Source organism: Mastomys coucha, unplaced genomic scaffold (genome assembly GCF_008632895.1).
Source record: "Mastomys coucha isolate ucsf_1 unplaced genomic scaffold, UCSF_Mcou_1 pScaffold13, whole genome shotgun sequence".
NCBI lineage: Eukaryota > Metazoa > Chordata > Mammalia > Rodentia > Muridae > Mastomys > Mastomys coucha.
The window spans coordinates 75129365-75157345 of NW_022196895.1; the positions used below are offsets into that span (position 1 = coordinate 75129365).

Genomic DNA, 27981 nt, shown 5'->3' on the forward strand with positions numbered 1-27981 from the left:
ATACATATTGTGATTGTTATTGTTGATTGTCAGCTTGACTATGTCTGAAATGAACTACATTCCAGATATAGAGGGAGAACCTATGAGACCTAGTCTGCGTGGTTTGGATAAATGAATACATTTCTAATACAGAACTTTAAGGTATAAAGACATACTTCTGATAAAGATATTGACACTAGAAGACAACATGCCTTTGATCCCGATCTTATGGTGAAAAGACCCATCTTTAATCTGTGCCACTCCTCCTGTTGAACACTTACATAAGTTGATGGAAGAATGAAGGTTTTTTTCTTTGCCTGCTTGCCCTCACCCTGTTAGCACTGTCATTCCTTCACAGGCATCGGAGACAGAAGACCAACAATACATTTCTTATTCTAGAGAACCCTGATTAATATAGGTCACAGTCCTCATAATCTAATTGTCTCTGCTAATGACCTCACAAGTACACCTAGAAATGTGTTTCATTAGTTCCTAGACAACTCTCAATATAGTTAAGTGGCTGATAAAATAGCTTCCCATTTTTACTTCAGTTAATTGAGATTATTATCCACTGAAGAATAAAAAGGGAAACCAGTGATTTAAACTTTGCTTTCCATGATTCTCAGGATTTAGTGGATAGATACTTTTTCCAGAACTCTGAAACAATAAACCATCGGTGACAGTGACGAAAACGTAAGTGAAGACACCATTTAGAAGTGTTTGTAATGGTGGGGTAAGAGCGTAAGGTGGCTTGGCCTAGAATATTAATAAGCTAGGTTATATTCAATTATATTTTGGAGTCAGGGGCAGCAGGATTAGTTTGACGCATTTCTTTGAAGAGTTAAGACAAAGATGACTCCAGTGTTTTAGCCATGATTTGAAATGGATGAAAAGAAAATTTGTTCGTAGACAAGCAAGTTTGCAAAGATAGAAATCAGTTGGTTGATGCCTTAGAGTTTTTTTTTCTTTGTTTGTTTGTTTGGTTTGGTTTGGTTTTTTACTTTTCACAAAATAAAGTTAACAAATTTCAAGTGAATATTGACTAAGTTTGGACAATTGTAAACATCTAGGAACTCAAAATCCCATGAAACAACACATATAACTTTGGCTTTAGGACAATTTGTATCCCTTTAAGCCCATCTCTGTCTACCTGGAGGAACAGCCACTCCTGATTCATTCCCCCTTTTACCTTTCTTTTATGTTTTTAAAGATTTTACCTAAATAGGATCTTACTTAGAAAGGGCAAGTAGAAATGGGCGGTGGTGGCGCACGCCTTTAATCCCAGCACTTGGGAGGCAGAGGCAGGTGGATTTCTGAGTTCAAGGCCAGCCTGGTCTACAGAGTAAGTTCCAGGATATCCAGGGCTATACAGAGAAACCCTGTCTCGAAAAACCACACACACACACACACACACACACACACACACAAGAAAAGGCAAGTAGATTATTATTGTTAATGTGCCATGTAGGCCACATTAATATACAACACCCTGCAAGGAGACTTCAGCACACAGGAGATAAGTCACGAGTGTGATGCAAAGTCCTGCTGAAGGTAAGTTCTGAGCCTGATACTCATCACTGTTGCTTTTGAATCATCACAGTCATTTTTGGGAAACTTCTAGAATAGCTATTACTTTGCAGGAATCCATTTTAAGTGGAGTAAAAGAACTGGACAAGACTTTCAGTCACACATCTATAAAGAAATCAGAGAGACTGATTCAAGTCTAGTGCATGATGTCAGCAGGTTAACAAAAACTGTGTGGGGTAATAATCCTTCTAAATTCCTGTTTCAGCATTGACTTGTTTTTGGACTATTGGTAGTGAATCAAACCACAGTGAGGAACGGTATTTGGCAGCACTTTGAGATGGGAGAAAAATTGAAGGCTTTAATAACTTGCCTTAGGTGCAACCATGGATAACAGACTTGTGCGAAGACCCAGCTGTTTACTGTGGCTGGTGGGTGAGCTGCCTGCCTGCTATGATCAGTCTGCCTGGATCTGTGGCAACTAGGGAGAAGACAGTTCTGTTCTGGGTTTCTTCTTTCCAGTGGGCTTTGGAGTGTAGGTCCTCCTTCTGGAGCTGAAATCACTGGTGGTCACAACTCTTAGTAATAAATAGGTAAAACACACCGGGCGGTGGTGGTGCACCTTTAATCCCAGCACTTGGGAGGCAGAGACAGGCAGATTTCTGAGTTCGAGGCCAGCCTGGTCTAGAGTGAGTTCCCGGACAGCCAGGGCTACACAGAGAAACCCTGCCGCGAAAAAAAAAAAAAAAAAAAAAAGGTAAAACTGCATAGACATCAAAGAATATATTCTCAAAAACAGAGACGTCTATGTCTATGGGGACTGGAAAAATTTTCAAGCTAAAGTATTTCCTTTACTTATGTATGGCGTTTTACTTTATGGTATGAAGGCTTTGGGGATTCCAAGCATCTTCAATTCTCATCAGCTGGGGGATTGGGTTTCTTCTATTGGAGGGTATGGCCTTGTGGGAACAGTACCCAAGCAGGAGGTGGTGGTGCTAAGGTGAAGGAAAGAGTCTTGAAACGCGATGCAATTGTAGAGATTGTCTCAGAGAAACATTAGTGACTGTGGCAAATCTCCAAGCTCTGGTTATATATCACTGTCCTGGGAGCATCTCAGGAAGCCATTCACTTGCTTCTCTCCTCCTTCCTGCTCCCTTTCCTCCTCCTCCCTCTGCATCCTTCCCTCCTTCCCCTTTTCCTCTCCCTCTCCCTTCCCTCCTACTCCCTCTGCATCCTTCCCTCCTTCCCCTTTTCCTCTCCCTCTCCCTTCCCTCCTCCTAATGTGCAGCAGACTGGACCTCTTAGCCATTATCTCAAGCACTTATACCGACTCATCCATCATAAAACATCCTGTCTTTCTTCTATGCCCTTTCTTTGTCCTCTTGGCCTGCCTTCTTTCTGCTTCATTTAGAAATGTTGACAAGGCATTGTTATCTGCTGACTGCTTTGGTTTTTAAGTTTAGTTATTAAATGGCTCTTTTGTTGTTATTGTTCTTTCCTACAGCACCAGGTCCTTTTATGGCCACTGAACTGCAAATAATGGAAAGGCAAACAAATAGAGAAAGAAAAATGTTGAGAAGTAATATTTCCCAAATAATGACACTCAAGTTTGATAGAGGAGGGGCCATTCTACTAACCTGGGTTGCAGAACAGTTACGGTCTTTGAAGCAGTAATTCCATTAGTTTTAGATAAGGGAATTAGGGAGTTAAGGTGCCTGCTATTTTGGGTAGAGAAGAGTGAGAGGCACTAATGACTTAGGCTTGCTGCATGTTGGAGGTTTTCACTGTGCAGGAGTAGAGAGGAGTGTGTAAATGAAGAGTGAAATTCTAAAGGAGGCCAGAGTGTGTGCTTTACAGTGTGAGGGTATTGAGCTCAGTGGAGCAGTGATGGTCACCTTCATAACATTAGTGACGATGGGGTCATACTCACATCTGACACATTTCTCCATCTGTCCTGTGGTTACAGAAAGCAAGTGATAATAGAGAATAAAAATATGTTTTGGTCAGTTTAACGATCCCTTTGCCATTCATACTTTTCCTCCAGGGCTTTATTTTTATAATAATTATGTATGCTGATCTCTTTTGGAATTCCTAAAGTCATATGCTTCATAGGAACTTATTCTAACCAGTGTGAAGTAATTAGGTTAGGAGGAAGAGGCTAGGTCCAAACATGGGAGCTTTGGTAATCATTTTTCATTTGCTGCAGAGAGTGATCCACTTCTTGCAACCTGTTATGGGACAGATGACAGGCTGCTGAGCTGTACAACGTAGTCTTGTTAAATATGAATTGCTCCGAGTCTGGAACTGGGTAAGCCCAGCTATGATTTCCAGGTGCAGGACAACAGTGAGACATCCCTAAAGTATTTACATTATATTATTGTCACCATGGTAACTGGCACTAACCACAGATCTGTTCTCTCTATTTTATTTTGCAGAAAGGAACATCTGGAAGTCCCAGTGTTGTATAGCATTTCCTTGACGATGCATGCAGGTGTTCAGAATACCTAGAGTAAGAGAAAAAACAATACTAATTCTCACCTCCAGAAGTCCAGATCCTATAAAATTTGTTTGAACAAGGACATTTTACAGGCTGACTAATTAAACCAATACTGCCTTAGAGCATCTTGTGAGTTGCAAGTCCTTGCAGAGCCAAATGATCCTTTCACAGGGGTGGCATATTGGTTTATACATATCAGATATTTACATTATGCTACATAATATTAGCAAAATTACAGTTATAAAATAGCAATGAAAATAATTTTATGGTTTTGTGTCACCATGAGAAACTGTATTAAAAGGGTCGTCATATTGGGAAGGTTTCTGCCTTTCAGAGTTTCACTAAAGTGAAGAATAGTGAAGAATCTTGGGGTAGAGGGGTACAGATTCTGATGGGGCAAAAAGAAAGCAGAAATTGAAGCTAGATATTAAGCATGTATCGTCTAGAGCTCATCTTACGTGCTTTATGTGCGACGTCTCATTTAACCATCACGTATATTATGTCAAATAAGGAAGCTGCCTTTATTGAGGTTACATAACTTGTCTACTCTGAACTGGTTATGATAATCAAAACAACCTGAAACCTGTGATTCGGAACTAAAAAGTCACATGATTAACAAGAAAGATGCCTTTCATCAATCAGAAGCCTAACCTCTACATTCATTTTAATATTTTTGGATCCAGGACAACAAATTTAAAAAAAAAAAAAAGCAAATTACACTATTAAACTGTATGCTAATCTGTATGCTTTGAACATTTTATGCAGTTTTAGCTAGCTATAATTCGATTCATCAATCATAATCTTTCCTGGGGTAAAGAGGAAGGGGTTGTTGGTGTGGGAAATCGCTCATTTAACATTAATTTGTGTAAAAAGATTCAATTTAAAATGTCTAGAAAATTGGATTAAATTGAGAAAGGTTGTAAGAGTCTATCAGTTGCGGTCATCATGACAGCCATAAAGGAAGTAGTTAGAAGACAGATGTTATATTAGCAGGCAAGCTAACCAGTTCACCATTAACATTCCAGGGAGGGCTGCTTTCTGGTGTTTCATGATATGGCAATCAAATGTAATGTGTAATTCTTCTACTACTTACAATACTGATAGCAGCCCCTATAAAAGAAAGGACAAAGGCTTTTAATACTGTAACTATAGCAGGACTTTGATAAGACCACAACTGTGACAACAGAGTAGTCTTCACTCTTTTCCTCTTATTGATGGTTAAGATATTAGCCTTCAGCTTTAAGTTCAGTCCTGATACACTTACTGGATATAACAGATGCATGATCAAAAATTATATTTGATTTTCCTATTTCCTATTAGTGATATGAAATTTATTTCTTAGGAGCGCCATCAATAAAGGTACTTAATTTAATTGTTTAGCATTATGTATGCATTTATTTTTATCTTAAGGACACACACGGATGTGCTCACTCGATGGCATGCTCATTCGTTGCCCAATGGCCACTCGCTTGCCCTTCATCCATTGGTTGGACATGAAGTCCAGAGCTTGTGTTGTTCTTTTCTGCTTGATGACTCATGAGATGACCATGTGGAAGCAATCACAGCTCTCTCACTTCAGGCTTTAGTTTAATGTTTCTAAGAAGTGATGCTTCTTTGATTAACATCAAAAGCCTCTTTTAAGTAAGCAACTGATATTTTTTTAAAGCCAATACACAAGAATATGATTAAGGAAGGCCATTTGTCCAGGAGGCAAAGATTTTATCCTAGAAGCAAAACTGAATAATGAAAGGACATAAGTTAATTTCTAAATTTTACATGGCAGTAGGAAATATGGAACTATTTTAGAGGTCATATAATTGTACTCATGAACATACCTTTTTTTCTAATAATGAACATGAGGAAAATATTTCACACATTTTATAGATGATAATTTATTATCCAAGTTGCAGATAAATATATTAAAATATCAGAAAATAATTTACTTCAACTGAAAAAAAGACAATTCATGGACATTAATTATAAGAAAAAAGGAAAGATCAATCATATATTTCTAACCAAATGTTCAGAGTTTAATAGTGATTTCAAGTGTAAAGTATACCATACTTTTGAAACAGTGTATATTACAGTTATTCAAAAGCACAAATCATTTTTAGAGAAATAAATATATTCAAAATCAGAGGCAAAATCCTGTTTTCAGAATTTATAAAAACCAGTAAGTTGGATAAAGAGAGTAGCAACTTATCAAGGCAGAAACTGGCCATCAGAACCTCCACAGGGACCAGACAGGCCGAGGAAATCTAGGTAGTAACTTGTGAATCAATGCAAGTCAGGATGGACAAGTCAGGGTCAAACGTCCAGGAACACACAGCCAGGTAAGGCGCTACTTTCATAACCTTTTAACTCCTAGAAGTTCTATCAGTTTTTCCCTGAAGTCAAAAGATGTTCCCTCCTGTGCCTATAAGAGGAATGCGGAAGAATCTATTTTTAGAAATACTAGAATATCTTGTTAATCTTTTTTAAAGATTTTATTTATTTATGTAAGTATACTGTAGCTGTCTTCAGACACACCAGAAGAGGGCATCAGATCCCATTACAGATGGTTGTGAGCCACCATGTGGGTGCTGGGATTTGAACTCAGGACCTTCGGAATAGCAGTCAGTGTTCTTATTTGCTGAGTCATCATTCTAGCCCCATATCTTGTATTCTCAAATGGGACTTCCTCAACAGAAAGTATTTTCTCAGAGCAAAAGTAGTGTTTTGTCTTGTTTTGTTTCTAAATCCAGTCACCTTAGGAAAATAGAAATACTGATCCAACGAAGTTTTACCTAAAGGAAGAACAAGAAACACATGTGAAGCAAGCCGAGAGTCCTAAGGCATAGTCTCACCAAGAGCTTCAAATTTGATCCTAGGACTATAGAGCACGCTATTTCCATCTACAGTTTGCTGTTTACACAGTGTGCTGTATCAGCTACCACAAACAGATTTCAAGTCTCAGCCAAAGAACCTAACGAAAACCAAAATAAAAATCAAGTGAAACATTTTGACAGATAAATCATAGGGACAACAATCAGATAAGAGAGTGATGGAGCAATTCTACCCAGCCCCTGGAGTTTAACATCCTGTGAGTAGGGATAACAATCAGATAAGAGAGTGATGGAGCAATTCTACCACCCGTGAGTAGGCTGTTAAGGGCTCCATCAGGTACAACAAACAACATGAGAGAGTGAATAGGCAAGGTGCACACAAAGAAATCCTAAGAGTTGGAAAGATTTGCAAAGGAAAAGGAACCCATAACACAAATCAGGTCTTTGACAGCCTTACTAGGAGAATGGCCATGCTGAAGAGTCTCTGACTTGGAGGGTGGATCCATAGCAAATTCCAAAACAGAACAGAAAAGTGAAAAGAAGACTGAAGACACAACACGTAAAACCAAGTACACATGATGAGAATAACAGAGGAGAATAAAGAAAAGAGCAGAGTATAGAACTGAAAGAATAGTTAATGTAGGTTGAATGATTGGGCTTCCAATCACACACTGAAGCCTGATCAATCCTATTCATGAAGGGAAAGCTCAAACTAATAGCATTAGGTAGGGCCTTCTAAGAAGAGACAAAAGAAAGCTTGCCACATTTCTCTGCTTCTTCCAGGTGAGAATACCATGAAAAAATAGCGGTCACTAAAAACATGTCTGTTTGTAACAACTCAACCATCTAAGAAAAGATGACATACAATCACATAAAATGTTCTATTAATTCCACAAATGACAGAAGAAGAGTGGCAGGAAAACAATAGACGTTGACTAAAGAGCAATGAGTAAACATTGTAATAAGGTTGGTAGCTATTTGAGTACATCAATAATTGCCTTAAATGCTAAGGTCATACTTTTCAGGTAAAAGACATAGGTTTTGTGTGTGTGTGTGTGTGTGTGTGTGTGTGTGTGTGTGTGTATGCATATATATATATATAAAGTAATTCTAAATATATTATCTGTAAGTTGCCTAGTTTTAGGAGAATGCTATATGTATATGTTAGAAATAGAGAATGATATTCTGTACTAACACAATCTCAAGTTCACACAAAATGTGGATCAAGATAGATAACAACTAGGGCCATAAATTTACAATAATAGATTGAAAAGAACATAACCCACATGATATTTGAGATCAGAAAAAAAGAAATTCACTTTTGAAATGAAAAACATACAGGAAAAACTCCCAGATTTTTTTGACAATTAAGCAATACAATTTTACATAACACACAAACCAAAGAGGAAATACCCAGTAAAATAAAGTAAATATAAAAGACAACTTATTAAAATTTGTTATAGACAGTGAGAACAGTATTGAGAGAAAAATTATGCCACCAAATATATACCTTACAGAAAATCCAAAGTCAGTAATCTATGCTTCAAGATAAGAAAATGAGGAAAACAAAGGCATCAATTTTAATGTCAGGTGGATAAGAAACTAACAAAATCACAGTAGAAATAAATAAAAATGAAGATCAAATATTATCAGGAAAAAACATCAAAATGAAATCCGGTCTTTGAATCAATAAATTTAATAAACTTTTAGCTAGAAAAGTGGAGAGCAGGTCAGTAATTTATACCAGAAATGAAAGAGTAGCCATTGGCACAGATTTCATAGACATTGAAATGATGTCTATGATGATAAAAAATAAATAAATAAATAAATAAATAAATAAGACTACAAAACTGATCTAGATGAACTGAAAAATTTTTACAAAAGACACTGTCAATTGTCACGAAGAAAGAAAGAGAGAATCTATGTAAAGAAGTATCTATTATGTAATTTGAATAGTTAATAATATTCTAAAACAGAATTAATTGGGTCCAGATAGGTCCACTGATGAATTCTACAAATATTTCAGGATAAATATGCAGCTATTCTTCAGAATCTTTCCTACAAAGTAGAAACAAGGAGAACTTTTCTTAATTTACAAAGAGGAGCAATACACCAATGTCACTAACAACGTAATATATAGCAAAAATAGTAAACAAAATAACAATACCTCTCACGAACACATCTGCAAAAATCTTCAAATAATAGCAAATCAAATTTAACAATATGTAACATGAATTATGTACTATAGCTGGTTAAAATTAATTTTACTCATTCAATATTGGCGCAACATTTAAGATTATATTATGTAACTCAGCACTCCCATAACCTAAAGATGAGAATTCACATACTTATATGAATTGTTAAAGAAAAATCATATTGCTCATGCATGATAAAACTCAGCCCTTTTCTACCACATCGTATGAAAAGCCCAGACTTGCATGTGCACACATGGCCATAGAACATATACACAAATGTACACAATAGAGAGAGAGGATAAAGGGGGCAGGGGATAAAGCATATTCTTTGTATGCAATTCACTGCAGATTCAGTCCTCAGTACCAACAAAATGTAATAAATAGTATTTCTCAGAAAATAAAAAATTTCCACAAGTTCAAACATGAAAGAAGGAAAGAAATTATCTTTGTAGATGATGTGAACTTATGAACAATAGAAAGTTTGAGAGAGTCAACAAAATTGGAACTTAAAAGCAAGTACAGCAAACTTTGGGATTCATGGATTATATTAAAGTGTTGACTCTACACTTCACAATATCTAGTAGAACTTTCTTTCCAGTACAAATGTGTGACAAGAATTAGAAGGATTTATTTATTTATTTATTTATTTTTAGTGAAAAGGGGGAGTTGGTGTAAAGGGCAAATAATTAAATGTGAAGTGTGAATCTCATACACCATCTAGCTCTGTACCTTCCTGACTCAAAAGCTGGGCCTTCTGGGACTTTCCTTCCCTGGACATGTAAGGATTTGCTCCTGTCCATCCCATAGACCTGACTACTCTGAAATTTTTCTCCCTCACCCATCAAATGGATCCTTCTCTTCCCTCCCAACAGATCCCTATCTTCTGGTACCTTCCTTGTCAGTCCTTCAGGAAGGCAATAATCCTTCCCACCCCTTAGGCAATCCATCTCTGTCATCTGCTTTTTCCGAGGTGCTGAGAGAGCAATGCACTACCTCACCCCCAAAGTCTCCCGATTCCTGCAGGACTTCACCTCTCAGAGCTGTAAACTGCCCGATTCCTCTGGGATCAACCATCCCTGTGTGTCAGACTAGGCTGACTTCTTTCTATCCTATATGCAGCCAGCTCCTCCGGAATCTTACTTCCCAAATATCCAAAGTAATCTCCCTTCCCAACTTCTTAGATCTAGACACCCAGCTTCCAAGATCTCTTAGACCCACCCACCAGTGATCAGAGGTACTCATGGTAGAGCAACCAAACTTGGACAGCCAAGCAAGAACGCAGAAGAAGACAGAATCAGCATGATATATGGTGAATATAGATCATGTTTGTTAGAACGTAGACTCTCTAGAGTAGTATAAGAAGGCTAGAACTTCCAGGCTGCAGTATCATTTCCACGGAAAAAAATGACATCTCATGAAGTCATTGTTTTTAATGGCTGAGTAGTACTCCATTGTGTAAATGTACCACATTTTTCTGTATCCATTCCTCTGTTGAGGGACATCTGGATTCTTTCGAGCTTCTGGATATTATAAATAAGGCTGCTATGAACATGGTGGAGCATGTGTCCTTATTACATGTTGGAACATCTTTTGGGTATATGACCAGGAGTGGTAGAGCTGGGTCCTCAGGTAGTACTATGTCTAATTGTTTGAGGAACCATCAGACTGATTTCCAGTGTGGTTGTACCAGCTTGCAATCCCACCAACAGTGTAGGAGTGTTCCTCTTTCTCCACAACCTGGCCAGCATCTCCTGTCACCTGAATTTTTGATCTTAGCCATTCTGACTGGTGTGAAGTGGAATCTCAGGCCCATTTTGATTTGCATTTCCCTGATGACTAAGGATGTTAAACATTTCTTTGGGTACTTTTCAGACATTCAAGATTTCCCAGTTGAGAATTCTTTGTTTAGATCTGTACTCCATTTTTAATAGGGTTATTTGGTTCTCTGGAGTCTAACTTCTTCAGTTCTTCATATGTATTGGATATTAGTCCTCTATCAGATGTAGGATAGGTAAAGATATTTTCCATTCTGCAGGTTGCCATTTTGTCCAGTTGATAGTGTCCTTTGTCTTACAGAAGCTAGAAAATATCATCCTGAGTGAGGTAACCCAGTCACAAAAGAACACACATGTGATGTACTCACTGATAAGTGGATATTAGGGGAAAAGCTCAGAATACTCAAGATATAACTCACAGACCACATGAAGCTCAAGAAAAAGGAAGACCAAAGTGCGGATGCTTCACTCCTACTTAGAAGGGCGAATAAAGTAATCATGGGAGGTAGAGGGTAGAAGAGAGTTAGAAGGAAGAAAGAGGGAGAGGAAAGGGGGGGCAAGATTAGCTGAGGGAGGAGGCAGGGGAGATGTACAAATGGTCAGGAAACTGAAAAGAGGTATGTAGCTATGGGAAACGGGGAACAGAAAGTCTCAGATACCAGGAAAGCAAGAGGCTCTCAGGAAGGGACAGGGATGTCATTAGCTGAAATATCCAACAAAGGGGAGGGAGAACCTGTAGAGATCATATCCAGAGGTTAGGCTGAAAGATAAGGCCACACACCCTTCTCAAAATTTTAACCCAGATTTGCTCCTGTCTAAAGGAAATACAGAGACAGATAGTGGAACAGTCATCCAGAGACTGCCCCACCTGGGGATCCATCTCATATATAACCACCAAACCCAGTCTCTAAATCCCAGTTTCTGATGCCAAAAAGTGTTTGCTGACAGGAGCCTCATATAGATGTCTCCTGAGAGGCTCTTCAAGAGCCTTACTGATACAGATGCAGATGCTTAAAGCCAACCATAGGACTGAGCATGGGCACCCCAATGGAGAAGTTAGGGGAAGTACTGAAGGAGCTGAAGGGGTTTGCAACCCCATAGGAAGAACAACATCAACCAACCAGTCCCCTCACAGCTCCCAGGGACTAAATTACCAGCCAAAGAATACACATGGAGGGACCCATGGCTCCACTTGCATATGTAGTAGAGGGTGGCCTTATCTGGTAGCAACGGGAGGGGAGGCTCTTGGTCCTGTGAAGGCTTGATACCCCAGTATAGGGGAATGCTAAGGCACTGAGTTGGGAGTGGGAGAGCACCCTCATAGAAGCGGGGTTGGGGGGATAGGGGTTTTCGGAGGGGAAACTGGGAAGGGGGGTAACATTCGAAATGTAAATAAATAAAATAACCAATAAAATTTCTTTTAAAAAAGTTAGAGACCTGGGAGGTGAGAGACTCTCGGGACTCAAAGGGAGGGACCTTAGATGAAATCCCCGACAGCAGGCAAAGGGAACTTAAAGAGCCCACCTCCAGCAGGAAGACAGGACATCAAATGAGGGAGAAATTTACCATCCCACAGTCAACTCTCACCCATAATTGTTCCTGTCTGAAAGAACTACAGGAATGAAAATGGAGAGTAGCCTGAGGAAAAGAAGGTCTAGTGTCAGGCCCAAAGTGGGATCCAGCTCAAGGGGAGGTCCCAAGGCCTGACACTATTACTGAGGCTATGGAGTGCTCACATAAAGGGACCTAGCATGAACACACCCCGGAAGACCCAACAAGCAGCTGAAAGGGTCAGATGCAGATGTTTGTACCCAACCAATGGACAGAAGCTGCTGACCCCTGTGGTTGAATTAGCAAAAGCAGGAAGAAGCTGAGGAGGAGGGCAACCCTGTAAGAGGACCACCAGTCTCAATTAATTTGGACCCCCAAATCTCTCAAACACTGGACCACCAAACAGGCAGCGTACACCAGCTGATATGAGGCTCCCAATACGCATACAGCAGAGGACTGCTAGGTCTGGGTTCATTCAGAGGTGATGTACTCACGAGACTGGAGACCCCAGGGAGTTTAGAGGTCAGGTGCGGTAAGGGGTAGGGACATCCTTGTGGAGACATGGGTGGGGTCAGTTGGAGGGTGGACTGTGTAGGATAAATCTGGAGTGTAAATAAATAAATAAAAAGAAAAAAAGGACAAATTTCAAAAACAACAACAAAAAACAAAACAAAAGGAAACAGACTAAAAGAAAAAAAATGACATCTCATCTCTCTTAGAAGTTTTTCTTTTCCTCTTGAACACGTGTTTCCACTGAAAGAAGAAAGATGACTTTAACATTAAAAAAAGTTAGATAAACTACTTCAGAGGCAGAAGCCTTGGAGCAGTAACATGGAATATCAAGACATGTTGTCCTGAAAAACCTCTGAGTAATAAGCCCCATTGTTAATGACCTGGAAGATTTTCTGGATAAAGAAATCAGAGGAAAGAGTAGAGCTGTGGCCAAACAACTCAAAGAGTACGTGAACGCACTCAAAAGAACAAATAACCAAGCACCCCCACCAAGCCAAAACAGTTCTTTATCGCTGAGAGACAACTTTACAAGATTGTAAATTTCACAAGAAGAGAACATTGTTTCTCAAAATATATAAACTGTTCTTGTACATAAAATAAGATGAATAACACAGAAAATAAATGATCAAGAAAAATTAGGTAGTGGGCAAAAGAGAGGTAAGGGGTAAATAAAGATTCTATTACTGTAATTCATTGGTAATTCAGCAGAAAAATGCAGATTAAAATTAAGGCTAAATGCCCATTGTTGCATGCATTTTGAAAAACAATGTTAATCTATTCTGATAAGTTTTAATATACAAGCTTATTTGAAATCTTATCAACTTTCATGTGGGCATAGACTTAGGCACATAGCTGACATAAAGGTATGCACAGGGTATGCAGCCGTACAAAAACACAAAATGATTTATAGAGGTCCTGTGCTCACATTTTCAGATCTGAGCTATCTCCTATACCTGTCAAGACTGCAAGGGATAACATAAAGCTGATCTAATGTAACTGATCCTCTAACAGAATTATAAATGAAGAGATATTGTTACATGCAACAATGAATCTCTTGTTTATTGAAATCCAGTAAATGGAAAAAACAAATGTCTACTCTTTTAAATTGGGGGAGAGTTCAACAGTACAGAGCCAGGAAAACCTGTGAATGGAGACATCAGGAAGTGAACTCTATGCAGTTTGACTGCTCAATTTTTTTAAAAAAATTTTATTGTTCATTTTGCCTGTGATAATTCACAGAGCATTTATATAGGAAGGGCCGCTCTCTCCCTTTGTATGTTCAACCATAAATGTTAAATAAAAAGTCTGAAAGGGGTTTGCAACCCTATAGGAAGAACAACAATATCAACCAACCAGATCCCCCAGAACTCCCAGAGACTAAACGGCCAACCAAAGAGTAAACATGGAGGGACCAATGTCTCCAGCCACATATGTAGCAGAGGATGGCCTTGTGTGGTGTCAATGGGAGGAGAGGCCCTTGGTCCTGTGAAGGCCAAGGCAGTGAGGTAGGAATGGGTGGGTGGATTGGGAAATATCATCATAGAAGCAGGAGGAGGGGGAGGGGAGAGATAGGGAATTTGCAGAGGGGAAACCAGGAAGGAGGATAACATTTTAAATGTAAATAAATAAAATATCCAATAAAAAGGCAAGTTTTAAAAGTTTGACCAAGTTGTGAATGGCCAATGCCCTGTCTTTCTGTAATTGCTGCTATCAACATCATTCAAGTTGTTAATGTGTGGTAGCAATGTTTCATTTGACAAAGGAGCTAAACCAATCCAATGGAAAAAAGATAACATTTTCAACAAATTGTAATGGCTCAACTGGTGGTTAGCATGTAGAAGCATGCAAATTGCTCCATTCCTATCTCCTATACAAAGCTCAAGTCCAAGTGGATCAAGGACCTCCACATCAAACCAGGTACACTGAAATTAATAGAAAAGAAAGTGGGGAAGAGCCTTGAGCACATGGGCACAGGGGAAAATTTCCTGAACAGAACACCAGTAGCTTATGCTCTAAGATCAAGAATTGACAAATGGAACCTCATAGAATTGGAAAGCTTCTGTAAGGCAAAAGGCACTGTAAATAGGACAAATGGCAACCAACAAATTGGGAAAAGATCTTTACCAATCCTATATCTGATAGAGGGCTAATATCCAATGTTTACAAAGAACTCAAGAAGTTAGACTCCAGAGAACCAAATAACTCTATGAAAAATGAGGTGCAGAACTAAACAAAGAATTCTCAACTGAGGAATACCAAATGGCTGAGAAGCACCTAAAGAAATGTCATTAGGGAAATGCAAATCAAAACAACCCTAAGATTCCACCTCACACCAGTCAGAATGGCTAGGATAAAAAACTCAGGTGACAGCAGATGCTGGATAGGTTGTGGAGGAAGAGGAACACTCCTACATTGCTGGTGGGATTGCAAGCTATTACAACCACTCTGGAAATCAGTTTGGCAGTTTCTCCAGAAATTGAACATAGTATTACTAGAGGACCCAGATATACCACTCCTGGGCATATACCCAAAAATGCTACAAAATGTAATAAGGACACCTGCTCCACTATGTTCATAGCAGCCTTATTTATAATAGCCAGAAACTGGAAACAACCGAGATGTTCCTCAACAGAGGAATGGATACAGAAATTGTGGTACATCTACACAATGGAGTACTACCCAGCTATTAAAAACAATGAATTTATGAAGTTCGTAGGGAAATGGATGGATCTGGAGAATATCATCCTGAGTGAGGTAACCCAGTCACAAAAGAACACACATGGTATGCACTCACTGATAAGTAGTTATTAGCCCAGAAGATTGGGATACACAAAGTATAATCCACAAACCACAAGAAACTCAGGAAGAGGAAGACCAAAGTATGAATACTTCATCCATTCTTAAAAGGGGGAACAAAATACACATGGAAGGAGTTGCAGAGACAAACTATGGAGCAGAGACTGAAGGAAGGACAATCCAGAAACTGTTCCACCTGGGAATCCATTCCATATTCAATCATCAAATCCAGACAGTATTATGGATGCCAGCAAGTGCTGGCTGACAGGAGCCTGATATAGCTGTCTCCTAAGAGGCTCTGACAATGCCAGGCTAATACAGAAGTAGAGACTCATAGCCATCCATTGGACTGAGCACAGGGTCCCCAATAAAACAGCTAGAGAAAGGTCCCAAGGAGCTGAAAGGTTTGCAGTCCCTTAGGACAAACAACAATATGAACTAACTAGTACCCTCAGAGCTCCCAGGGACTAAACTACCAACCAAAGAGTACACATGGTTAGACTCATGGCTCCAGCAGCATATGTATAGCAGAGGATGGCCTAATCAGTCATCAAGGGCAGGAGAGGCCCTTGGCCCTGTGAAGGTTCTATGTCCCACTGTAGGGGAATGCCAGGGCTAGGAAGTATGAGAGGGTGGGGTAGTGAGCAGGGGAAATGGGAGGGAACAGGCATTTTGTTTTTTGTTTTTCTTTTTTTCAGAGGGGAAACTGGGAAAGGGGATATCATATGACATGTAAATAAAGAAAATATCTAATAAAAATGAAGAAGAAGAAAAAAATTAAGCAATTGCAAATATCCTTTTCTTGAGTAATGTGTTTTGGGGGTAAAATCATAACTTGACTTAACAACTTTCTGTTCAGTTCTTATCACCTTCAAACTCTGAGTTTTGTATACACCTCAGCCCTGCAGGTAACATTACCTAACTCTCCCCCACTCACATCTTTCCAGCAGGACTGGCCTCACAGCTGTTCTTCAGATGTTCCTTGTCGATCCATTCATTCTGCCTGCAATGCTGTTCATTCAGAAATGTGGGTGCCTGGCTCCTACTTTTCATTCATATTTCTTCTTAAATACCACTGAAGAATGGTGGTTTGGGTTGCTGTGTACAAAGCAACACTCCTCGTTGGTCCTATTAGCCCACCATGTTTTTCATCATGACACAACAGGATGCCATCTTCTCATGCATATATATTCTGTGTTCTGTTTTTGACTGGAAGGAGAGGTGCTTTTTTTTCTGTTTATGGCAATTGCTTAAGCACCCAGAATAATTTCTGATGCATACTTGCTGTTCAATAATTGCTAAAATATGAATGAATAAATGATTTATGATGATAGTCAATAACTTGCCACATAGAAAAATTATTTTACTTGTTGATGACTTAGACAATATTGCGAATATTGCTTTACTTGAGTAATCTTAAATATTCCAGATCTGAATTTGATCATTTTCTCCTTCATCCTGGTGTGCATATTATACTGAGGTGGATAGTCCCTGGTGTGAAAACATTAAACAAATAGAGCACAGGGTTGCTGTATTGTTCAAGTCAGAAGTGCATCATTTATTATGGGAATAAAATACAGAGAGATAAAATAGCCACAGAATGATGGGAGTTTTACACTCTCTGTTCCATTTCACTCCCCCTCTATTTTACTTAAATTACAAAATGATGCTCCCGCTGCTGGTTGATAAATGTTGATTAATGCGATGGAGAGTTGGATTTGTTAGTGGGCAGAAGCGATGTAAATAAATCGAGCAGGTGAACTGGAGTTCACAGCAGAATTTCTGAGATTAAAGAGCCTGTCTAGCCCTCCATGCTCACTTATTACAATCAGGATGAATGTGCTCTTCTCATAAATAGACCAACGGAGCTCTGTTGAGCAGCACAGCAGGGAAGGCCTTCCCAGTGGCTGTTCTTCAGCAAATTTCATCTCCTGGGAATTGAGGACCCTGTCAATTTTTGTTTCTCTTCAGGGATCTGAGCTTGGGGAGTGGGACGCAGGGAGTGGCTGTGTCAGTTTTTATTCTTTGAAAATTCAAGAGAGGAGGCCCATATTTGCATAGAACACACAAAAATATGCAGGGCTCTGGACAAAGTAGTTTTAGATGAATGGCAATGAAGAGAACAATGAAAGCAGCAATTAGCACACATATAAACATGTACAGATCATGAAACTCCCATGACGTTGCTTGCCAAGGATGTTGTAGACAGGATCATGTTTTGTCTATATCATAAAGGTGTCATTTGGTCACTTTTCCTTGAAAGTGCATTTTTATTCTGTTACAGTATTAACAAGACCCTCACAAGAGACAATGTATTTCTCAATATATGCATTTTCCTAGAGATTATGGCCTTTTTATTTGAGACTCTATATGCTGGCTCTGCTGAGAAGTCTCTCTGTCTCTCACTTCTACTTATGTGATTTGCCCTCCCACCTTGGTTCACATGGCTTAGATCCAAAATCAGACCGGTTTCTGTGATTGACTTCCAGGTAAGAGAAGATGGCCTCCTTTGAACACAGCTCCAGACTGTATTCATGCCATAACTGTGAACATTGGGCACCATTCCCTGGGAAGAATCCTAGTTTCCCAAACTAGTTTAATGTTAATCTTAATGCCAGAGGAGTCATCTCCATGTTATAAAAGAAGACAGTCCTGATTACAACACATCCAGCTGTCAATAATACTGTTGCCATATCGCACAGCTAGAGACGGATTAATTCCAAGAAACATATAAGTGCTGACTTCTAGAAATTGCTCCATGTGAACAGCATTAAAAATTACAACCAGAGAACTGGCATATGGCTTAGAGGTAGCAAGCACTTGCCTAGCCTGGAAAGACTATGTATTCAACCTCTGGTCATTATAAAGGAAATTAAATAGGAAATAGAAAACACTTCTTAAATCATGGCACTATTTTGATTAATAGTTGACCTCTTGTAATTTTTTGTTCCCCTTTTAAAGCCAGATAACATCCTTAGGGAATATATCCAACTTTAGAATGGCAGTTGAGATTTACTAGTTAGGAGAGTGATTCTTGCGTCTAAAATTTGGTGCGTTGCTTTGATTCACTAGACATTAGTTTCGTGACTCAGTTTCTCATGCTTGGTTGCCCAGGTTGTATTATATCCAGAGGCTCAAACCAAATATTCCAGGAACACCTAAGTCTACCCTCACCTCTGATCATTTTTGATCTTACACTGACTCAGTAAAGGAGAAGCCTGGAACTCTCCAAATCTAAACAAAAGAACCTTAAGTGCTGATAATTCTGTGAAGCACAAGGAATCAGTATATACAATATGCTTAGCACTACTTAACACTGGGACCTGGCAGCATGGTGAAAGTTTGCCCAGTGCATTGAAATGGACATGGATTCTTGCGCATGCTCTTTGAACAGGCTTGAATTGCATGTTCTTCCCTTTGCCAACTCTTCTCCTAGGCTCGAAGGTAGAATGAATAGAGAAGCAGCAGGTCTGTTCAGGTTTAATGGGTGAAAATCTTGGGCTGGGTTGGGAGACGGATGGTAGCTATGCTTACCGCTAAACCGCCAATACTGAGCAAACAGAGCAGAGCGTTGAAGAAGGAAGCGTTTGCGTTTTTGAAACATAACTGAGACCCATGGCCACTCCTAGACTCCTTCTTCGGTGCAGCAAACATGCAGCTAAGTCATATATTTTAGCCATTTAAGTAGGGTTTTTGTTATCCGGACCTAAAATTCTCTTGTGTAGTGCACAAATCACTCCTGTTGTTATTGCCTTCTCAGACGAAGGAAGCAACGTCTTGTTCAGCAGCTATCTGTAGCTGAGGAAGGTGATGTGGTTTTCTGTTTACAGCTGTCACTCACTTGAAGAAATTAAGTTCACAACCTTTAACCAATATAGAGTGGGCACAAGCCCACACAGCTGAGGGCACAGCAGATCAGCTGTGGCTTCATCCAATTCCAGAGAGTGACCATAGTTTTAAAATGTCACCATTATATCCTCTGAAACTTTTAACTTCACATTTACATCATCCAGAATGTTGTCAAGGGTTTGTACCATATATATACATCTATATCTATATCTATATCTATATCTATATCTATATCTATATCTATATCTATCTATGTATATATATGTATATTACATTAAGTACCTGCCCTCACTGTGTAACTTCTGGAAATTTAGTCCATAGGTATCTGTTTACTTTGTGTAATCACTTAAAAATCAATGGATCATGTAGGACCAAACCCTGAGCTGTGAGATTATGCTCAGATCAACATATAAGTACTTTATGTTTTCAAAAAGATTATTATATTCGTACAAGAATTTGGCCTATATATGTGTACGTGCCTGATGTTTATGCCTAGTGCCAGCAGATGCCGGAAGAGGGGATTAGTTGTCTTGGAACTGGAGTCATGCATGGATGAGAGTGGCATACCTTTGTGAGTGCTGAGAACTGAACCTAGGTCCTCCTGAAGAACATCAAGTGCTTTAAAATACTGAGCCATCTCTCTAACTCTCACATGACTATTTTCTAATCAACTGATTTGTCCCACCAACTAGGCATTGACTCATTATTATTTCTTAACTACTGGCATTGAAATAATAATAATAGCAATTATTATTATAGCATACATTTCCATTGAATGGTTTTAATGGTCTATACAATCTTATAAATAGACGCATTATTTAATGTAACATTCAGAACAAGCCCATTACAAGGATTATATAATAATTTCCATTTTGGAACTGGCAACATGTCTCAGTAGATAAAGATCCTTGCTGCTAAGCTTAATGGCCTCAGTTTGATCTCTCCAACTCATAGTTTGGGAGAAGAGAACTGACTCCTAGAAGTTGTCCTGTGAACTCTACATGCATGTTTTGGGTATGTACCCACACACACACACACACACACACACACACACACACACACACACACAAACTGTTTTTGAAAAATCAAAACAAAACTCAGTTGTTCAATTTTACTAATGAAGACTTGGAAACCAGATGCGAGGGTGAAAGCCTGATAGATCAGAGAGGCAGAGAAAGCCCCCAGATGACCCTCCTCCTCAGCCAGTGTCCCACCAGGAATGCCCTTCTCCCAAGCCAGATCAGACAACTCCCTTCAAACAGAATATCACCTATCACTTGTACTTCCTCTGCATATCTATCCATCTCCTGACTCCCTCTTATTATATATGTTTTTTCCCTAATTATCCTATGCTCACTTTCTGTCAACTGCTTATTTGCTCTGCCTCTTGACCTATGATTGACTTTATTGAATCCTGTTGACAAGAGTCGAACAGAAAGCTCTTAGATTGAAGGTGTGTGCCAAGGCTGAGCGATACCACAATTAAAAAACAGGTAAATTCTGAAATCTCAGGGTACACAGTGTGATCAAATATCCTGCAACATTTCTCCCTTTTTATCTAAATAAAAAGGAAGTATTTTAACTCTAATACAGTAAAAACTATTTGTAATGATGGATCTATTTCTGCCAAGGTTTCCACAATGTCTAGCTTGGTTGTATTTGGCAGTCTAAGGATTAAGTATTTGGAGTTCAAGTTCTGTAAAAATGTTTGTGTCCGTTTACTGTGAACTCAGCAGTTTGTCCTGAAGCAGTTTGTAGTCTAAAGCTGATCTCTGGGTGGTGTTTCTTAGTTTAGTGGCAATCCTGACTAGGTGGAACACAATAGTCAACCTAAACGTGTCCTCGGTTTGCAGAAACATGGGGCAGTTTTTCTCAGTGGTTAGCATCAAGTCAATCCAGGTGGATTCTTTTATGTGGTCCCTCATCCTCTTCCTGGAGACCTCAGAGTTCACTGTTAGGAAAAGTAGATAACCTAAACATTTTAGGACCACAACCTATTAAATACATCCAAGGTACACGGACATTGTTCCTAGTTGTTCCTTGTTGCTTCAGACTCAAACCTGAAAACATGTACCAAAAGCTAAGTGAATTTTACTTCTAGAATTAGTACTCTGTATGACTACAAGTATAATGATAGAAAGTTCACATGTACATGAAAATCTTATAGATTTTTGAGATAATATTTATACCTTAAGGAAAGTTTTAAGAGTCAGATGAAAACCAAAAGATTATGAGATTAGTGGCAAGAGGATAGTTCCTTGTATTTGTTTTCCTCTGTCCCATGCCAGGTGGCTCTTCTGATATGAGACAGATATTTTGGATTTTACTTTAACAAGTACGTGTGAGTTTAGAGATGGAGAAAGCTATCTTCTAACCCCAAAGTCAGCCTTAATTTTTAATTGAATTGGGACCACATAAAGAGCATTTGCCATTTATGTCTGTAGAAGGCAACAGAGACAAGAATTTGGGGGCACTTCCATGGGTGGGCTAGCCACATGTTGGGAAGAAAAAAAAGGAGAATCACCTGGGGAAGCATAGGGTGGTTGTCTGGCAAGAAGGGACAACTGCTTAGGCAAGATGGTGCCATGGGTGCCAATGTCAGTTCAGAGCTCTGAGACAGGATTTCAGGCCAGTCAGCTGATGGTGAGCAATACCACTTGGCCAATTAATTCTTTTTTATTTTTTTTTAGTAAATATTTTAGTTATATATATTTCAAATGTTATCCCTTTTCCTGGTCTCCCCTAGGAAAACTTCCTATCACCTCCCCCCTTCTCCCGCTCACCAACCCAACTACTGCTTCCTGGCCCTGGCATTCCCCTACACTGGGGCATAGAGCCTTCACAGGACAAGGGCCTCTCCTCCCATTGATGACCAACAAGGCCATCCTCTGCTACATATGTAGCTAGAACCATGAGTCCCTCCATGTGTATTCTTTCGTTGGTGGTTTAGTCCCTAGGAACACTGAGGATTCATATTGTTTTTCCTCCTATGGGGCTGAAAACCCCTTCAGCTCCTTGGATCCAATTTCTAGCTCGTCCATTGCAGACCCTGTGCTCAGTCCAATGGTTGTCTGAGAGCATCCATCTCTGTATTTGTCAGGCACTGATAGAGCCTCTCAGGAGACAGCTATATCAGGCTTCTGTCAGCAAGCACTTGTTGGCATCCATAATAGTGTCTGAGTTTGGTGATTGTATATGGGAAGAATCCCCAGGTGGGGCAGTTCCTGGATTGTCATTCCTTCAGTCTCTGTTCCACACTTTGTAACTCCTTTCATGGGTATTTTGTTACCCCTTCTAAGAAGGACCAAAGTATCCACTTTGATCTTCCTTCTTCTTAAGCTTCATGTGGTCTATGAATTGTATTTTGGGTATTCCTGGTTTCCGGGCTAATCAACTTATTCTTTCTCATGGAGCATTTTCTCTGGATGATCTAATTTTTGTTTTAATTTTTTGTTTTGTTTTAATTTTTTCTTCTTCAGATATTTCACTTCTCCAGTGCTCTCCAGATTACTTAGTTGGATGCTTTTGAAATTCAGAAAATATAAAACTTAATATACCTTAATATGTATGGACAAATATACCTGTATTCTCCTTTCTCTTTATATATAAATTCAAGGTGTATGTCCATTTCTTTTTAGATCACAAAGAACATTAATTTTTAATTTCAGCCTGCCTCTTGCAAGAACCTTTTAAAATTAAATCACTGCAATTCTTAGGTACCTGCCTCTGCCTCACAATTGTTGGGATTAAAGGCATGTGCCTCCCATCCTAGGATTTAACACTGAACCATCACCTAACCATGGGTTCCTTTTAATAGTTATTTACATAGGGTTTTCCTGGTTTAACTTGGTTCTTCATTTCCCTTTAAAGTTTTTTAAATGTGTAATCTATCATTCTTGCTAATTTATTCTGAATTTGTTCCCTGGGGAATTTTAATATTCTAGTCTTAGTTAAACATGATGTCAATTTTGCACTATTTCTTTACTTTCAGACGTTTTGTCTGTCTTGCTTGTATGAGCTACATAAAATTTGATATCTTTGCTAAGTTTTACTAGGTTTTGGCATTTCCATTCATAACTCTCATGACCAGATGTCTTTGCCATTTATCTTCCAGTTAGTGGTTTTCTATTTTGATGACCATATATATATAGCTGTATCATTGTATACATACTGTGAATTGGAGATGATAGAGAATTTGCTTTTGATCTCCTAGTGGTTTGTCTTATAGTCACTAGTGCTGCACTGATTTTGTGGTTCCTTCCTCAATATTGGCCACTCCATTCCCTGGTCTATAGGTTGCTGTACTCCATTAGTTCTGGTTCCATCAGTGGTTTATGAAGCATCAGTAAATCATGCTTTAGCTAAATGACCATTCTATAGGTCTCCACAGTTGTTCTGGGGGAAAGGGTGAGCACTTTAGGCATCTGATCCATTTTCTCAATGTGAAAAGGCACAGACCCCTTGCTACTCCATCCTGGTCACGAAGGAATTCAGATAGATAGTAGTTCCCGGTGCTACCTTTCCCTCCATGGCTAAGCCCGTGCAGGACTCTGCTTTCGAACAGACCCAATCCATCGTTGTAAGGAGTGACCATAGGGTGGTTGGCAATGACTGAGTATAAAGTTCTCCATGACTCAAATATCCAGATTTGTTTCCTAAAAAGAAAATACATATTCCCCATGTTTGCAATAAAAGCCAACAGGTAAGTGTTATGAAGAGTTCTTAGTTGACAATTAACCAATGAATATAATTACCATAATTAGGGTTTAATATTGGTCAGGGTTGCATGCAGAGAGATGAGCTTACCAGCAGTCACGAAAGCTGTTCTTTGCTCCTGTCCCCATTGGAAATTAGCTGTGTTTCTAGTAACTCTGTAGAGGATTTTTTCTAATAATCTGTAAATATGGTATGTGGTTTCTCTGGTATACAAAAATACCAATTAAGTGCTGTAACTGAGTTTTGTCTGTGAGTGGTGGGACTAAAGACTTGCACCACCACCACCACCATTTTAAAATATTTAATCCTAGCTCCAAATTACTCCAAGTCTTAGATATTTAGAAAACAAATTAGAACTATAGTAAACCTTTGTATTTGCTTAAAATATTGTAAATCTCTAAACTGTATTTTTACTACTAAACAACAGAATTATCCTTTTTATTTAAGAAGAAAACTCCAAATTATTTCACGGCTGTTAAGTGAAGCGTTCCTTTGGTAAATTATCTCTTAAAAATATTAAATTATTTTTATTTTTTCATGCTTGAACAAATAGAAATCTTTATATGTTAGTTTGGACTGAATGACCAAGCTGTCTGATAAACTATCATTTCTCCTTATTCAAGAGGTCTCTGTAGTTTGAATTTAATCTTTATCAAGCTTGATGTTATCCACAGCTTTTCTTATTCTGTGGAAACAAAGACAAAACCTCTTCCTCAGCTTAACACACATCCCACATTCCATTCTGAGGTGTATACATCTTTAAAATATACAGGATGATTTAATTCAGCAATTTTTTCCGACTATCCAATCTCTCCACAGCTATTGTTCCTTCCTCACTAGTATTTTAAAATTTTAAAGTTAATGGACCATCATGTAATCTATCTCTAGGGGGTCTTTATTTCTTTTTCTTTTTAATATTATTTGCATTGGTGTTCTGCCTCCATGTTTTTCTGTGTGAGGGTGTCAGTTCTCCTGGAACTGCAATTGAAGATTGTTGTGAACTGCCATGTGGGTGTTGGGATTTGAACCTGGGATCCTTTGGAAAAGCAGCCAATAATCTTAACCACTGAGCGATCTTTCCAGCCCCCCTTTAGGGATCTTTATTAAGCATATCTTTTTATTAAGCATATCTTTTAAAGTATAATTAGATCTCTCTATAACTGCATGTTCTGTAGGACTGCGGGTTGTACATGTAATACAGTTTATGTTATAATATGCAAAGAACTGGTTCATCTTTCTGGACACACTTGCTATAGTGTTAGGCTTAATTTGTACAGGCATCTCCGTAATAGTCATAACTTCTAATAAACGTGTAATTACAGAATCATCCTTTTCAGAATTTAAAGAGATTCCTTATTAGATCCTGAATATGTGCTTATAGTATGGTACCCATGAATTAACTTTCTAAATTCTGCAAAATCAAACATATCCACTAGTCAAATTTCACTTATTTGGGTACAGTTTGGATTACTTCCCGGAGGTAATAGAATATGGTTATACAAATAACATGTAAGACATTTCCATATAGTTTCCTTGTCATGTTGCCAAGTGATAGAATAAATTTTCCATAAACATTTGCCATGATGTTTCATATGAAATTCTGAGGTTTCTAGCCGATTTCCTACTAATAGCTGATCAATTTCAACATTATCTTGTGCTAGAGGGCCTGGTAGACCAGTATGAGATCTTATATGTATTATATACAATAAATGATTTCTATTTCTGATTACTTTTTGTAGCTGAATAAATAGCAAAATTAATTCTGAATCATCCAGAGTAAGTTAAGAGTTAAATGTAAAACAACTATTTCTGCATACTCAGAGTCAGTAATTATATTAAGAGATTCAGGAAAATCTAATAATACCATAGGAATGGCACACAGCTATGATTTTTTTGAACTGTATCATAAGGGCTTTGAGCCACTTTACTTATTATTCCTTACCTATAACTCACCTTTCCCAATTTATTTGCATCAGTATAGAATGTAGGGGCTCCAGAAAATAATGTTGTTTTTACAATATGAGAGAAAATCTAATTAGTTCTTTCTACAAACTGAAGTCGTTTGCTTTGGGGATATTTGTTGTTAATCTTTCCAAAAAAGTTACTGCAAGCTTTTTACCAGTGTTCATTTTCGGCCTAAATGAAGTAGTTTCAGCATTAGTAAAAGGTACTGACATTGCTTCCGGGTCTGTTTCTGCTAACTGATAAAGCCTTATTTTTCCTTTTAGAATCAATACAGAAACTTTTTCTACGTAGGCATTTATGTATTTACTCTGTGTGTAAAACATATCTATTCTAAGATATTACCTTCTCCCTAAATAAGAATTCCTGTGGAAGAATGAGTAGAGAATATTTAGAGAATATATTCAACTAAAATATAGTCTAGCTTTCGAGCCAAGGGATCCATCTACATGTGCATCCTGTAGTTTCTATTCTACCAGAGGCCAACTCTCGGTTAGCCTCAGCTGATATTTTTCTTGGACTATTTAAGTTGATATTGTCATGTAAGGTTTGAAATAAATTACTTAACATTTGAGTAGTTAACCTAATTGTACACCATAGCCAGTTAATATCTCCTGGCAATTTTTGAAAATCATTATGTATTTGTAATTGATCTCTCAATTTAGAAATTTCTGTGGTCAAAGTTTCAGTAAAACTATCAATTAGATTTGATAGAATCTCCTCTTTGTATTTTTTCAGGAAAAATTTGTAATCCCCAGTATTTTTTCTAAGCTATCTGAATCTAAATCAGCCAGTAAGATATCATCTATATGATAGTTAATTTTAGTTTGAGGAAACTATTTAAAAATTATTTCTAACATTTGTTGTACAAAATATTGTTCAAACAATAAACATTACTTGTGGAAGAACTTTCCATGATATCTTTTAGTGGATCTAACATTGCTATAAGTTGACATTGTGAAAGTAAATTTTTCTCTATCCTGTTCTTGTAAAAGTATAGTGAAAAGCAGTCTTTTAAATCAATCACTATAATAGAACTTTCCTTGGGTAAAAAGAAGGCAAGGAAAAAGAAAAAAAAATTAAAAATTTAAAATAAAAAAATAAAAGAAGGCAAGGGAATTCCAGGCCATTAAAAGCACAATGGTTGAATTATCTTATTCACTGTTTTTTGTTTGTTTTTTTGTTTGTTTGTTTTTTGTTTTGTTTTGTTTTGCTTTGTTTTTCGAGACAGGGTTTCTCTGTGTAGCCCTGGCAGTCCTGAAACTCACTCTGTAGACCAGGCTGAACTTGAATTCAGAAATTTGCCTGCCTCTGCCTCCCAAGTGCTGGGATTAAAGGCATGTGCCACCACTGCCCAGCGAGATTTCTTTTTAATGACAAGTATAGAAGAGTTCCAAAGATTCATCAATTCTTTGATATGTTGAGCATTCAGTTGCTCATATACAAACTGTCCTGATACCTGCAATTTTCTGATGTCAAAGGTCTTGTTTGTCAGTTACCCTGTCAGGTATGGCAGTTGATGCCTTTGAAAAACCATGAAAGTTTAGTAGAAAGGTAGGTACAACAGTAATTTCACCAAAATCTTAGCATTCATATTGGCCTCTTCAGGAGGTAAATAGTTAGCTTCTAGGGTCTGAAACTTTATCTCAAGTGAAACAAAGCTCAAGATGGGCCACATGTATAGAGCCAGAAGGAAAAATATGAAAATTAAGGCCATATGTGGCTAATAGAGCTGTGAATTTATGGGGAGATGATTCATTGCAGCCATGGAAAACACAGATTAACATTCATCCAATCTC

General features: G+C 38.3%; 1 long non-coding RNA gene across 1 annotated transcript in view; it reads right to left on the minus strand.

Annotated features, from left to right (window-relative positions):
* Positions 1-6572: 6572 nt before the first annotated feature.
* LOC116087739 overlaps positions 6573-27981 on the minus strand; it is a 48960-nt gene continuing 27551 nt past the window's right edge. The window contains exon 5 of the long non-coding RNA XR_004117601.1: positions 6573-6786. This is a non-coding gene — a long non-coding RNA (uncharacterized LOC116087739). The remainder of the gene's footprint in view (positions 6787-27981) is intronic.